This window comes from Somniosus microcephalus, chromosome 19, assembly GCF_052327205.1.
Source record: "Somniosus microcephalus isolate GS21.2 chromosome 19, FLI_Smic_1.0, whole genome shotgun sequence".
Lineage (NCBI taxonomy): Eukaryota > Metazoa > Chordata > Chondrichthyes > Squaliformes > Somniosidae > Somniosus > Somniosus microcephalus.
Window position 1 is genome coordinate 74,850,968 of NC_141005.1, and position 15,651 is coordinate 74,866,618.

At 50.2% G+C, this 15,651-nt stretch overlaps 1 long non-coding RNA gene across 1 annotated transcript; it reads right to left on the reverse strand.

Annotated features, from left to right (window-relative positions):
* Positions 1–426: 426 nt before the first annotated feature.
* LOC147104914 (uncharacterized) lies at positions 427–15,329 on the reverse strand. The gene is made up of 3 exons (XR_015072372.1): positions 15,256–15,329; positions 9,627–9,861; positions 427–6,240 (listed from the first exon to the last, which is right to left on the reverse strand). It is a non-coding gene; the product is annotated as an uncharacterized LOC147104914 (long non-coding RNA).
* Between the last annotated feature and the right edge of the window lie 322 nt (positions 15,330–15,651).

A 15,651-nucleotide genomic window follows, 5' to 3' on the forward strand; every position in this document is an offset into this window, starting at 1 on the left:
ATAAAGCAGCCCAAGCTTTAAGCATCTCACACTCAATGTGTTGGAGTGGGCCTTTGGCGTAGCGGTAGCATCCCCGCCGCTGGGCCAGAAGGCGTAGGGTTTCGAACCCCGCTCCAGACAGTCCCGGCAAGTGGAGTCGGAGCTCCGGCTCTAAATTCTGGGTTGACATCCAGCGGGATACTTGCGTCCGTGGGTGGGTGTGGGTGGCCCCCCCCCCCCTCGTATGGGTTGTGGGAGCCCGTAAAACCCACCCGCCATAGGACTAACCACCCTAATGGCTGGTACGAAGATGGTTATGGTCACGGAAGGAGCGTTAATTGCGGCCAGAAATCCTTCCACCACTTCATACAGTTCCCCAAAGGGGACACGTACGACGACGACTCAATGTGTTTGGTCATTTATTAAACATTCATCTATAAAGCCAAGTGTTTCTAAAAAACATTTTATTAAAGCACATTTCTGAAACATTAACATCTCAAACACCACCATCTCTTACTCAGTATTTCCGCATTTGTCTGCATCCCGCTCTCTTTTTAAAGTTATCTTCCTATTTTTTAGGCCCATATTATGTACGAGCATGGGAAGGATTGGGGAGCTGAGCCAGGGCCTCTGTTGATGCTCTCACAATCCGTGCAGGGTCGGACACATTGGGCACGTGAACCTTTTTTCCCCCAGTTTGAAATGAAAGCAGAGTTTTACAGTGGTTCGGTGAGCTTCTCAGAGCCAATTAGATTGTGAGCTTTATCACATTTGCAGACAACACTGAAATGAGGACGGCAGTAGAGACAGAGGTCCCAGCAAAACGATACATGGAAGGATTTAGACAAATCAAATTTAATATTGATAACTGCAAAATATTGGGGCAAAAAATATGCCACATACTTACACAACTTGTCACAGGGACTTAGTCAGGGACCAGGAGCTGATGGTGGACTGACTGGTCAAGGTGATAAAGCAATTTAAAAAAGCAAGCAGAATGCCGGGTTATATCGCCAGAGTACAGGAAACTTTCGATTTACCGGCACCTAAATAACCGGAAATCTTGGTTAACCGGCAAAATTCAGGAGTAGGTTCAGGTAACTTTTATTACTTTTTTTACTCCATTTATTGCTGTGCAAGGGTGTGGCTGCAGCTGTTGCTAAGCTACAGAGACGCTTGCAACTTGTGCCCATTGTTCTGAAGCTGGGTTTGTTGCTTTAGCGTTCGGTTATCCGGAATTTTTGATGAACCGGCACCACGTCGGGCCCGTCCGTGCCGGATAAAAAAAAGTTTCCTGTACGTCAACTGAGGTTAAACTATTCAAAGCACTAGTCCGTTCCAACATGGAGCACTATGTCAATTCTGGCCACCCTGCCACAAAAAGGCTGTACATGCATTTCAGAAGGTTCGGAGAACAGCAACATGACTGCTAATGTAACACCCTTATTTAAAAAGGGCAGTAGACAGAAGGCTGGAAACTATAGACCGGTTAGCCTAACATCTGTGGTAGGTAAAATTTTGGAGTCCATTATTAAGGAGACAGTAACAGGACATTTGGATAATCATCATTTAATAGGACAAAGTCAGCATGGTTTTATGAAGGGGAAGTCATATTTGACAAATTTGCTGGAGTTCTTTGAGGAAGTAACATATAGGGTGGATAAAGGGGAACCAGTGGACGTAGTGTATTTAAACTTCCAAAAGGCATTTGACAAGGTGCCACACAAAAGATTATTGCTTAAGATAAAAAATCACAGGATTGGGGGTAATATTCTGGCATGGATAGAGGATTGGCTATCTAACAGAAGGCAGAGAGTTGGGATAAATGGTTCATTCTCAGACTGGCAATCAGTAACCAGTGGTGTTCCGCAGGGGTCAGTGCTGGGTCCCCAACTCTTTACAATCTATATTAACGATTTGGAGGAGGGGACCGAGTGTAACACATCAAAGTTTGCAGATGATACTAAGATGGGAGGGAAAGTAGTGAGTGAGGAGGACATAAAAAACCTGCAAGGGGACATAGACAGGCTAAGTAAGTGGGCAGAGATTTGGCAGATGGAATACAATACTGGAAAGTGTGAGGTTATGCACTTTGGCAGGAAAAATCGTAGAGCAAGTTATTATCTTAATGGCAAGAAACTGGAAAGTACTGAAGTACAAAGGGATCTGGGGGTCCTGGTGCACGAAACTCAAAAGGTTAGTATGCAGGTGCAGCAAGTGATTAAGAAGGCCAATGGGATGTTGGCTTTCATTGCTAGGGGGATAGAATATAAAAATAGGGAGGTATTGCTTCAGTTGTACAAGGTATTGGTGAGACCGCACCTGGAATACTGCATACAGTTTTGGTGTCCATACTTAAGAAAGGACATACTTGCTCTCGAGTCAGTACAAAGAAGGTTCACTCGGTTGATCCCGGGGATGGACATATGAGGAGAGGTTGAGTAGATTGGGACTCTACTCATTGGAGTTCAGAAGAATGAGAGGCGATCTTATTGAAACATATAAGATTATGAAGGGGTTGGATCGGGTGGATGCAGGGAGGATGTTCCAGATGATGGGTGAAACTAGAACTAGGGGGCATAGTCTTAGAATAAGGGGCTGCTCTTTCAAAACTGAGATGAGGAGGAACTACTTCACTCAGAGGGTGGTAGGTCCATGGAATATGCTGCCCCAAAAAGCTGTCGAAGCTACATCATTACATAAATTTAAAACAGAAATAGGCAGTTTCCTAGAAGAAAAGGGAATTAAGGGTTACGGGGAGCGGGCAGGAATTTGGCCATGAGTCTAGGTTCGGATCGGTCATGGCCCTGTGGGTAGCGGAGCGGGCCCAGGGGCCGTGTAGCCTGATCCTGCTCCTGTTTCGTGTGTCTAATTCTGTTAGATTCAGGAGATGGTTCTGTGATAGTGGATTGGCGGTTAGGATCAGATCAGTCATGATCTTATTGAATGGTGGAGCAGGCTCGAGGGGCCGATTGGCCTACTCCTGCTCCTATTTCTTATGTTCTTATGATACTGCAAGAAAAGGGGATAAACTACCAGGAAAAATTAAAGACATCCAAGCCTCAGAGCCTGACGAGAAGGTGGTTAACGGATCTCAGCGAGATATATAAAATATTAAATGGTATTCAAAGTAAGCCAGGCTGCATGGCAAAAAAGTTAATTGTGTGAAGAGTAAATTTGAAACAGATATTAGGAAGAATGAGTTTATTGAAATGGTGATAAATGTTTGGAATAGTCTGTCAGGTAAAGTTAAGAATCAAATGCTGTCAAAAGGCAATTGGGTAGTAGCCTGGAGGAGTTAGGATATTTGAGTGGTGGGCTTTGATGGGTCAAATGAGTTTTTCCTCACCCCAGACTGTTCTTGGGATTGCTGAGCCCTACTCCCAGGGAGGTCTCAGCTTCGAGGCTGAGCCTGCGCCGAGTTACCAGGGTGGCAGTAGGGCTGCTACAGTTGGTCACAATATCTCACAGCTAGGGAGCGGAAAGTCAGCCAGGGTCCCTGCTCGTAATCACTACCCAGTGACCCTGTTGGAAATCCGTGCATGATTCCATCGTTGTCCACGCCTCTGTTACAGACGCTTCAGACACTGTACCAGACATATGGGTCTGAGAAGAGCAGTTGGCAACAATAACCATAATACACTTGCTTGGGCACTGCAGTGGGAGCCTAACTCTGCATCCAATACACACTGTACCCGGCCTCGGAGTACTTCACAGAATAGTGCTGTGGGGGCTTTACTGTACATCTAACCAGTGATGTACCTGGCCTGGGACTCTGGGAGTCCTTCATGAGATAGTATAGAGGCTTTACTTTGTATTTAACCTGACCTGGGAGTGCTTGATGCGGACAATAGGTCCAAGGAGTGGGAAATATTGCATTTCCCATAACTGACATTACTCAATATAATGAGCTGGAAAGTTAAAAATAATATTGGCCTAGAAATTCGGGTCCCAATGCGTGAGTACTCACGGGTAGGCCCAATGAAAGTGCTGGTTTCGTGCATGCACTGCGCATGCGCGGGAAACCAGCACTTCCGTTCCCCTGAAAGAAGGGGTTCAGAGGTGGATCGCATGCGCAGGAGAGGCAGCGCGTGCGCATCGAACTTACGTTTTTTTTCCAGGTTTTTCCGGGAGGGCAAGTCTCCAGCAGTTACACTTTTAAATAGCAGGCGCAAGGCCTGCTTTTAACAAGGTAAGTGATGAATTAATTAAAATTAAAACATTTTTTCCACAGGTTTATTATTTTTAAATACTTTAAAGAAAGGTAAGTTTATTTTTAGCCCCGTTAGAAAATGTAATTAACTTTTTCAAAAGTTTAATTTATTGTTTAAAATAGTTATTTCATGTAATTTATAGTTATTTTAAAAATGTGATTTAAAAAAACAAATTATTTGAAGTTTTAGTGATGTTTTGGGGCTTATAGTATTTATAGGTTTGACAGCTCTTCCTGTCAAACTTATGAATGAAGCATTCCCTGCTACCATTGGCTCTCCATGGCCCATGTGATCCCAGGGGACGCATCGAACTAACTGCGCCCCTGGGAAAGGCAAGCACTGCGCGCCGGCAGTTGGAGGAGGCCCAGGATCGGAATCCCACGCGGGCCCACAGCTCAACGGCCGGCGCGCAAGGTAAGTGCAGGTCAGGGGGCTTGCACCCGCGGGAAGCCCCCGACCCGAATTTCTGGGCCAATGACATTTATCTATGTGGCCTGGAGAATCTTTAAATAAATATCTCCAAAATTGGGAAAACATAATTCGTGAGACCTGTATAGGCATGTGAATCTGAGGGAGCAGGTAGCTGCCTATTCCCAATTTCTCTAAGTTTTTCTGGGTCTGTCCCTGGGCTTTATCCCTTTATAATGTGGGGAGGGTCGAACTCTGCCCAGATGCATTTTATAATGTGGGGAGGGTCGGACTCTGCCCAGATACATTTTATAATGTGGGGAGGATCGGACTCTGCCCCGATACATTTGAATACAAGGAAGCTAGCCGTGAAGTTACCTCCACACATACAAAGAATGATGCATTCTCACAGTGCAGAGTAGCACACAGTTCAAATAGATGCCGTGAATTTCCTCTGGGGTTATCCCACTCAGCCACCCTAACTTCGGCAGAAGATGGTTCGACAGCCCGTTTACGAGATGTAAGCAGAGTTTCTGCTGATTTTCCGCCAAAGTTAGGGCAGCCGATCGGGAGAAGCCTGGAGGAAATTCCTGGTATGAATCTTTCCCGTCTCATACTACGCTATGGAAGTGAAGCCCGGGTTTGTGATCCTCAGGCGTATGGCTTAATTTGCCCCACAGATCTGTATCCAAAAGAGTGATTATTACTTATTGGTGTAAATAGACATCTTTATCTCGCTCCGAGAGCAGCAGTTTATCATCCTCTTGTTCTTCTGGACCTGAAAGATTTTGGAACAGATTGCAAGCAGTGAAATCATAGAACCACAGAATCTTACAGCACAGGAGGCCATTCAGCCCATCGTGCCTGTGCCGGCTCTTTGAAAGAGCTCTCCAATTAGTCCCACTCCCCCTGCTCGTTCCCCTGTAGCCCTGTATTTTTTCCCTTTTCAAGTATTTATGCAATTCCCTTTTGAAAATTACTATTGAATCTGCTTCCACCGCCCTTTCAGACAGTGCATTGCAGATCATAATGATGAGAGGGCTGTCCTATGAGGGGAGATTATATAGAATGGGCCGATACTCTCTGGAGTTTAGAAGGTTGAGAGGTGATCTCATTGAAACATACAAGATTCTGGGAGATTGACAGGGTAGATGCTGAGAGGTTGTTTCCCCTGGCTGGAGAGTCTAGAACTAGGGGGCATAATCTCAAGATAAGGGGTCGGGCATTTAAGACCAGGGTGAGGAGGAATTTCTTCACTCGGAGGGTTGTGAATCTTTGGAATTCTCTGCCCCAGAGGGCTGTGGATGCTGAGTCATTGAGTATATTCAAGGCTGAGATACATAGATTTTTGGACTCCAGGGGAATCGAGGGATATGGAGATCGGGCGGGAAAGTGGAGTTGAGGTCGAAGATCAGCCATGATCTTATTGAATGGCAGAGCAGGCTCGAGGGGCCGTATGACCTGCTCCTGCTCCTAATTCTTATTTTCTTGTGACATATATTAACAAACATTTGCATTGCTTGCTGATCAAAGCTGGTGTCTGTGGCTCTGGTCCAATCTGCTCATGTGCACCGCATCAAAACTTTTACCTCAGACTAATCACAGTTGGAATCTTCGGAATCTATTTGTATGAGCTCCACTGGAAAAGGAGGGAAGAGAAGATCAAAACTGGACATTGTGTACGAGTGGGTGCTCAGATACATCACAAAATAACAACTGTACGCACATAGGCCCCGATTTTAACGGGGAGGCGGGACGGGTGCGGGGGAGCCCAGTAGTGGGAGAAGAACCCGGCAAGGCCCGAGGACGTGGTGGCCCTCTCAGTTTGAACAGTAGTGCCTTATTTAAATAAATATGGCCGGCGGGCAGGAGTAGGAATCTAGTGGCAAGAGGCTGCGGCTGGGGACCCGTGGGAACGTTCCCCGGCAGTCAGAGGGAGAGATGGAAGACTCCGGGCATGATCGTGGTCGGGATTGCGGGGAGGGCAAGTCTGAGCATTTTCGGCTGAAATTGCCTTTCCCTTGTGATGCCTGGGGGCAAGACTCCTGCTCCTCCTGGCCCAAGAAGCTTAAAAAACAGGCAACGTTGTAAACTTGCCTGGACCTCTTCTCGCCGGTCAGTTCCTCCCACCAGCCACGTTTCTGCTGCCGGGCAACAGACAGCGTGAGGCGCCCCCCTGTGGCGAGGTTAAAAATACATCGCGCCACCAAGGGCATCATTGGGCCGTGGCTTCTGAATCTTAAGTAGGCCTGCCGCCCGCTTTTAGCAGGAGCCTCATCCAAGGACTGAATCGCTGCCGTAAATATTACGCCGGCCGGGAATGCTGAGGGTTGGGGGTCAGGTTGCGGGATTCCGATATTTTAAACCCCCCACACCGACCCTCTCCCGCACATCAGGGTGTTAAAATCGAGGCCCAGTGTCTGGTACCTGCCAACACTGGCAATAGCTGCCAGATTTCATCACGAGTCATGTAAAAAAAACCATAAATTTTCCACTAATATATAATTTGCATGAAATTATATCACAGAGAATAAATGATCATATAATTAAATACTATATAACAACATTGCACTACAAAAAGTAATCGATGGTGTAAAGCACTTTACAATTATCGATGTGAGGGGATGATGTGTAAATTAAAATCTTATTCTGTAAAGGGCAGGAAGGAGTAAAATCATTCAGCCTGCTACTTGGGACCCCAGTGTTTAGGGTCTAGAATCCTCTAGTCCCCTGTTCGTTTTCCCTCCAGGACACACACACACTTTTGCTCCTTTTAAAAGGCTCACATAATTTTAACCCCTAAATTTTTATCTCTTTAATTTTGAGCCTTTTAAGGGTTGCTTGCTTCCTGATATTCTATAGACTTCCTTCATCACCTTCCCTGTACAAGGATTGAGATGCACAGCAAGCTTATTCAGATGAGATTCATGAGGTGGCCTCACAACATCTAATGAGGGCAGCTCCTCCTCACTCAGCCAGCACTCGCGGAGTGGTTCCAGCAGCTTTTTAGCTGAGATCACGGAATGCACCCTTCACGCTGGCTCACTCTGTACTTCAGCTGGTGTGCTCAATGCTGATGTTGGGTGCAAAAAAACTGCTCTTTCCCCAGTTTTAGAATATTACACCGAAAGAACGAACTGGAATTCACATAACGTTTTTCACATCCTCCGACAGCCCAGAGCACTTCACAAACAATGAAGTATAACAAATTTGGGCAAGAGATACAGGGGGGATATGAGGAAAAACTTTTTTACGCAGCGAGTGGTGAGGACCTGGAACTCGCTGCCGACGGAAGTGGTGGAAGCGGAGACACTCGATGTTTTCAAGGGGAGACTGGATAGGCACTTGAGGGAAATAAACTTGCAGAGCTACGGCGATAGAGCGGGGGAATGGGACTGACCGGATTGCTCTACAGAGAGCCGGCACGGACTCGATGGGCCGAATGGCCTCCTTCTGTGCCGTATGACTCTGTGACTCTATGAAATGGCCTTTATTGCAAGGGGGTTGGAGTACAACAGTAAGGGAGTCTTGCTACAATTGTACAGGGTCTTGGTGAGACCACACCTGGAGTACTGTGCACAGTTTTAGTCTCCTTATCTGAGGAAGGGCATACTTGCTTTAGAGGCGGTGCAACGAAGGTTCACTAGATTGATCCCTGGGATGAGAGGGCTGTCCTATGAGGAGAGATTGTGTAGATCGGGCCGATACTCTCTGGAGTTTAGAAGGATGAGAGACGATCTCATTGAAACGTACAAGATTCTGAAGGGGATTGACAGGGTAGATGCTGAGAGGTTGCTTCTCTTGGCTGGGGAGTCTAGAACGAGGGGGCAGAGTCTCAGGATAAGGGGTCGGCCATTTAAGACGGAGATGAGGAGGAATTTCTTCACTCAGAGGGTTGTGAATCTTTTGGAATTCTCTACCCCAGAGGGCTGTGGATGCTGAATCGTTGAGTATATTCAAGGCTGAGAGAGATAGATTTTTGGACTCTAGGGGAAGTCGAGGGATATGGGGATCGGGCAGGAAAGTGGAGTTGAGGTCAAAGATCAGCCATGATCTTAGTGAATGGTGGAGCAGGCTCGAAGGGCTGTACGGCTTACTCCTGCTCCTAATTCTTATGTTCTTATTAAGTACTTTTGAAGTACAGGCATTGTTGTTTTGTAGGCAAACATGGCAGTCAATTTGCAACCAGCAAAGTCCCACTTACATCAAATGAGCTGAATGGCCAAGGAATCTGTAATTGGTGCTGGCTGAGGAAGGAATGTTGGCCAGGACTTGGAGAGAACTCCCTGCTCTTTGCTGAATCGTGACAGTGGGATCCTTTACATCCACCTGAACAGGCAGAGGGGGCCTCGGTTTAACATCTCATCGGAAAGACGGTACTCTCCTCTGCAGCACTCCCTCAGCACTGCACCGGATTAGGTACTCAAATCCTGGAGGGTGGGTTTCAACACACAAACTTCTAACTCGGAGGTGAGAGTGCTACTCATCAGCTCGACGTGTCAGCTTGGCTCAGTGGTAGAACTCTTGCTCGATTCCTCATCCCAGGACTTCAGCGCATAATCTAGGCCAACACTTCAGTTCGACACATTGTCAGAGGTGCCATCTTTTGGATGAGACATTGAACTGTCTGGGATCCGTCTGTTCGGTGGATGTAAAAGATTCCATGACACTATTCTAACAAGAGCAGGGAGTTCTCCAGTGTCCTGGCCAACATCTACCCCTCAACCAACACCAACAAAAGCAGCTTAACTGATCATTCATTTCACTTGCTGTTTGTGGGATCTTGCGGTGTGCAAATTGGCTCCCACTCAAATAACAAGAGAGATTGCTTGTCAAAACGAACTCATTGGCTGTGCAGTGCTTTAGGACATCCTGATGACATGAAGAGGTATAAATGCAAGCTCTTTCTCTCTTGAAGAACATAAAAAATGCACCCAAAAGTAAATAAAATTGGAGGAAAGAAGTGCAGAATGGATTTTTTTTAGTGTTAAAATATTTGTGAAAATGTAAAGAATGTCAGTTTACCTACTGTGTCCAGAATAACAGATGCCGCTTGCATTCCATCGTCCTCAGCCCCTGAAGTGACGCTTTCTATGCAGAGGGTAGGGCTGTGTGCATGGTAGTTGGGAGAAGAGGTGAAAACTCCCGCTGCACTGTTACTTGGCTCCTCTTTCACACACTGTATTTTGGGGTCTTGTGCCTCCCACTCTGCATCACATTTTCTTTTGTCGCAGCTTGTTTGAGAAGTGTGCGCCACATCCTGAAAAAGCGGACGGTTGTTTAGGCTTCTGACGCTGCGTTACCGACAGGACACAAACCCCGTTCATGTGGAACCAGCGACTATTCTAGGCCTCGTATTACAGCCAGACCTTTCCTCAGGCATCCTCCCCTTTATTGTGTCATTCAGATCCCAGCTTAAGTCGAGTGCCATTTAAAACTTACGAAACAAATTGTTCGCGGTGGTGACCGTTTCAAATCCCAGGGGACACAAGTTGAAAATGAGGAAGTTAGGATGAAGTAGGGAAGTTCAGGAGGGATGAGGGAAAGAGCAGGGCAGGAGGAGAGGGAGAGAGGAGGGGATCGGCAAGGAAGGGAGAGAAGAGGGGGTGGAAAGGCAGAGGAGGGAAAGGGACAGAAGTGGAGGATGGGGTTACTTTGGTGCTTTTCTTGGATGGGGATGAGACGGGGAAGAAGAGTGGGATGGCGGATAAGAACAGGACAGGGAATGGCGGGAGGGCAGCAAACTCTCAGCGCAGGCTCCAACCAGCTCTGTCCAAAAATACCAATCAGGCTCCTATAGGATGCTGGTTTACTTACTAAAAGCAGTCGAGCTCCTGGAACAGGCGGGTGCTTTGGCCGCCCTGTGGTAGGCACCAGTAGCAGGAGACAGGCCATCGGCCTTAATGGGGCAGTAAAGCTACCAACATCATTCTGAGCCCCCGTATCTCCAATTTCAGCAAGTTTTAATCATCCCCGTGCTGCAGCAGGAATGGAACCAAAGCAAGCAGTGTGTCTACATCAGCAGTGCCTTATGCATTGTAACTAAACTGTACTGCAAATCGTGATGTACCTCAAAGCACTGGCGAGGTACCACCAACGCTGCCTCCGCAAGATCCTGCAAATCCATTGGCAGGATAGGCGCACCAACGTCAGTGTTCTTGCTCAGGCCAACATCCCCAGCATCGCAGCTTTGACCACGCTCGACCAGCTCCGATGGACGGGTCACATTGTCCGCATGCCCGATACGAGACTCCCAAAACAAGCGCTCTACTCGGAGCTCCGACACGGCAAGAGAGCCCCAGGTGGGCAGAGGAAACGCTTCAAGGACACCCTCAAAGCCTCCTTGAAAAAGTGAAACATCCCCCACCAACACCTGGGAATCCCTGGCCCAAGACCGCACAAAGTGGAGGAGAAGCATCCGGGAAGGCGCCGAACACCTCGAGTCTCTTCGCCGGGAGCAAGCGGAAGCCAAGCGCAGGCAGCGCAAGGAGCGCACGTCAACCCAAGCACCCCACCCACCCGTCCCATCTGCCCCACCTGTGACAGAGACTGTCGGTCCCGCATTGGACTCATCAGTCACCTGAGAACTCATTTTTAATGTGGAAGCAAGTCATTCTCGGTTCCGAGGGACAGCCGAAGAAGAAGGTGTGGAATGGGAGGAAGAACATTGTGAGAGAGTAACCTGCATCCCTGGAAACATGCCCAGTTGAGTTTATAAACCCGGAGTCTCTCCTAGTACGTTCTTCTCAGGTAAAACCACCGGAGACACACTGGTCGGGGCAAGAATAACACAGTTGATGAGGTGTCGATTACACTGTGCATCAGAATGAGATTGGTGGGGCCAATAGTGCGATCGCTGTAGGACCACTGCCCGAGGCACTCTGTGCAATGCGCAGAAACAAGCTGACCGCACACCATAATTAATGCGAGATTCTTCCAACGCTCTCCTGGCCGGCCTCCCACATTCCTTCCTCTAAACTTCAGCTCATCCAAAACTCAGCTGCCCGTGTCCTAACTCGCACCAAGTCCCGTTCACCCATCACCCCTGTGCTCGCTGACCTACATTGGCTCCAGGTCCGGCTACACCTCGATTTCCAATCCCTCCATGGCCTCACCCCCCTCCCTATCTCTGTAACCTCCTCCAGTCCTACAACCCCCCCCAGAGATCTCTGCGATCCTCCAATTCTGGCCTCTTGCGGATCCCCGATTTTAATCGTTCCACCATTGGTGGCCGTGCCTTCAGTTGCCGAGGCCCTAAGCTCTGGAATTCCCTCCCTAAACCTCTCCGCCTCTCTCTCTCTTCTCATTTAAGATGCTCCTTAAAACCTACCTCTTTGACCAAGCTTTTGGTCCCCTGTCCTAATATCTCCTTATGTGGCTCGGTGTCAAATTTAGTTTGATAAATCGCTCCTGTGAAGCATCTTGGGACATTTTTGCTATAAAAATCCAAGTTGTTGTTGTTGTTGTTGTTATCAGCAGAGAGCACAAGGCCTTGGGCCTGAATTTCAGCTTCCAGCAAGTAGCGACGGGGGGCCGGTCGGTCCATGGGGGGCGGTCGGTCCATGGGGGGCCGGTCGGTCCATGGGGGGCCGGTCGGTCCATGGCGGGCCAGTCGGTCAAGGGGGGCCGGTCGGTCATGGGCGAACGGTCGGTCCATGGGGGGCCGGTCGGTCCATGGGGGGCCGGTCGGTCCATGGGGGGCCGGTCGGGTCATGGGGGGCCGGTCGGTCCATGGGGGGCCGGTCGGTCCATGGGGGACCGGTTGGTCAAGGGGACCGGTCGGTCATGGGGGGCCTGTCGGTCCATGGGGGGCCGGTCGGTCATGGGGGGCCGGTCGGTCATGGGGGGCCGGTCGGTCCATGGGGGGCCGGTCGGTCATGGGGGGCCGGTCGGTCCATGGGGGGCCGGTCGGTCATGGGGAGCCGGTCGGTCCATGGCGGGCCGGTCGGTCCATGGGGGACCGGTCGGTCCGTGGCGGGCCGGTCGGTCCGTGGGGGGCCGGTCGGTCCGTGGGGGGCCGGTCGGTCCGTGGGGGGCCGGTCGGTCAAGGGGGACTGGCAATTTCTTACATCAGCAGTGGGGAAACGCTTCAGCCTTTACAGGTCAAAGTGCAGAGGAGGAGGAGGAGGAGGATGACTGTGGGACCCTAAGAGGGTGTACTCTCCAGTAAGGATTGCTGACTGGAGCACTGCTCAATCTCTTCCGTCACATTATAGGTGCAGGGGGACGGGGGGGGGAAGAATATAAATGAATTTATGGCCATAATGAGCTGTACAGACAATTCAAATTCCCAGTTTCCTTTGTGCTGGCTCGCAGCGCTGAGTGCACCAGGCTCATCATCGGCCTCAGGCCTCTGCACTCAACAATACAACGCCCGCCGACCCCGACAATACAACGCCCGCCGACCCCGACAATACAACGCCCGCCGACCCCGACAATACAACGCCCGCCGACCCCGACAATACAACGCCCGCCGACCCCGACAATACAACGATCGCCGACCCCGACAATACAACGCCCGCCGACCCCGACAATACAACGCCTGCCGACCCCGACAATACAACGATCGCCGACCCCGACAATACAACGCCTGCCGACCCCGACAATACAACGATTGCCGACCCCGACAATACAACGCCCACCGACCCCGACAATACAACGCCTGCCGACCCCGACAATACAACGATCGCCGACCCCAACAATACAACGCCCGCCGACCCCGACAATACAATGATCGCCGACCCCGACAATACAACGCCCACCGACCCCGACAAAACAACGCCCGCCGACCCCGACAATACAACGCCCGCCGACCCCGACAATACAACGATCGCCGACCCCGACAATACAACGCCCACCGACCCCGACAATACAACGCCCACCGACCCCGACAAAACAACGCCCGCCGACCCCGACAATACAACGCCCGCCGACCCTGACAATACAACGATCGCCGACCCCAACAATACAACGCCCGCCGACCCCGACAATACAACGATTGCCGACCCCGACAATACAACGCCCACCGACCCCGACAATACAACGCCCACCGACCCCGACAATACAACGCCCGCCGACCCCGACAAAACAACGCCCGCCGACCCCGACAATACAACGCCCACCGACCCCGACAATACAACGCCCACCGACCCCGACAATACAACGCCTGCCGACCCCGACAATACAACGATCGCCGACCCCAACAATACAACGCCCGCCGACCCCGACAATACAACGATTGCCGACCCCGACAATACAACGCCTGCCGACCCCAACAATACAACGCCCGCCGACCCCGACAATACAACGCCCACCGACCCCGACAATACAACGCCCGCCGACCCCGACAATACAACGATCGCCGACCCCAACAATACAACGATCGCCGACCCCGACAATACAACGATCGCCGACCCCGACAATACAACGCCTGCCGACCCCGACAATACAACGCCCGCCGACCCCGACAATACAACGATCGCCGACCCCGACAATACAACGCCCGCCGACCCCGACAATACAACGATTGCCGAGCCCGACGATACAACGATCGCCGACCCCGACGATACAACGATCGCCGACCCCGACAATACAACGATCGCCGACCCCGACAATACAACGCCTGCCGACCCCGACAATACAACGATTGCCGACCCCGACAAAACAACGATCGCCGACCCCGACAATACAACGCCTGCCGACCCCGACAATACAACGATTGCCGACCCCGACAATACAACGCCCACCGACCCCGACAATACAACGCCTGCCGACCCGACAATACAACGATCGCCGACCCCGACAATACAACGCCTGCCGACCCCGACAATACAACGCCTGCCGACCCCGACAATACAACGATTGCCGACCCCGACAATACAACGATCGCCGACCCCGACAATACAACGCCCGCCGACCCCGACAATACAACGATCGCCGACCCCGACAATACAACGCCCGCCGACCCCGACAATACAACGATTGCCGACCCCGACAATACAACGCCCACCGACCCCGACAAAACAACGCCCGCCGACCCCAACAATACAACGCCTGCCGACCCCGACAATACAACGATTGCCGACCCCGACAATACAACGCCCGCCGACCCCGACAATACAATGCCCGCCGACCCCGACAATACAACGCCCGCCGACCCCAACAACGCAACTCCCGCCGACCGACAATACAACGATCGCCAACCCCGGCAATACAACGCCCGCCAACCCCGGTGGCAGCCCACATAATATGGCACTTGGAGAGGCAAGCATGGCATCCCATCTATTGTCCCCGCAGGGAAGAGAAGCCCAAGTCAGGAAAAGTATTGACCAGACGACCGCCAATTACGCCTTCCATCAGGACAAATACATCCTCCTCATGACGAGTGAAATACAGTCAGTGAGGAGCCATGTGATACTTGGGGAAATGGAGTAACAGCAGGGAGCTTTGTCGGTCTGACCAAGCTTCGAGTTTGGTGTGGAAATTCTCGGCAGACACCCAACACCGACGCTGACCCATCACCAGCTGTTGCTGATCAAGGCACGGTGCCCGTCGCTAATTTGACCTACTCTTAGATCAGTTTTGTAAAGTCATATTGCAAGATAATAAACTGCTTTAAATCCTTGTACACTGTATATTAATTATATATATTTACCTCCTTACAACACGATGCAGCAGTATTACACCCCGGCAAGTGTACCATCCCATCTGAAACTGATTGTCGTCTCACTGAAAAGGAATAATTTAAACATATGTATTGGTGGTCATTAACAACCAGTATGAACTGATTAATATCAGTTTAATTACATCATTCATTTAAAACAGTTCCTGGAGTTGGCCACCTCACCAAACTGAAGCATAAAGAGAACGATACAAACTGGGAGATCAGAGCGCCGGACCCAATCACGATAGGTTCATAACGGACAGACACATTTACCCTCCCCGCCCTTTTTGATTAGAGTTCTTTACACGAATAGGTGCTTTACCTTTGAGGATCTGTGCTGCCATTTGAATTTTCCTTTGCTTGTTATCAAAGTGCTATGGATGATAG